The sequence below is a fragment of the Haplochromis burtoni genome, unplaced genomic scaffold (genome assembly GCF_018398535.1).
Source record: "Haplochromis burtoni strain Fernald_Lab_line unplaced genomic scaffold, NCSU_Asbu1 Contig_1183, whole genome shotgun sequence".
In the NCBI taxonomy this organism is placed as follows: Eukaryota; Metazoa; Chordata; class Actinopteri; order Cichliformes; family Cichlidae; genus Haplochromis; species Haplochromis burtoni.
In genome coordinates, this window is record NW_024583544.1 from 39415 (window position 1) to 40126 (window position 712).

A 712-nucleotide genomic window follows, 5' to 3' on the forward strand; every position below is an offset into this window, starting at 1 on the left:
AGTGAGGTAAGAGAACCGTTATGAGCTGTTTTAATCACAACAAAAGTCGCCTCAAGGCGTTAACTTCAGTAGATACAGAAAAAACCCAACAATCATATGACCCCCTATGAGCAAGCACTTTGGGACAGTGGGAAGGAAAAACTCCCTTTGTAACAGGAAGAAACCTCAGCAGAACCAGGCTCAGGGAGGGGCGGGCCTCTGCTGTCGACCGATTTGGGGTGAGAGAAGGAAGACAGGATAAAGACTTTTTCTCATGTTTCTGTCATTGTATAAAAACAGCTGCTTTTAAAAATTGATCCAATAAAACAAACTGCATGTATTGATCAGATCAATACGCACAGCTCTCATGTCACTAACATCTCCATGATCTCTTCATTGATGGTGATTTGTGACCCTCTGCTGGTGAGAAGATGAACTACATGATGTCAGCTCATGAGCACAGATGACAAAGTTGTTTTTTTTTTTAATTTTTTAAGGGTGTTGGGTCGCAAATTTTGAAGACAAAATGATGGCCACCGGATGATGTAGAGATTCACCTTTTTATTGAAAGATCCAATTAAAATCAAAAGCACTCAAATATCCTCTAGAAAAGATAAATTATTGAAACGCAGTTTATTAAACGGTCATATGAACAGCAAAGCAAGCAAAACAAGCACCGGGATCTAGACAGAAAGCGCTGATGGGGACATTTCTGACCCTACTTCTCCAAGAT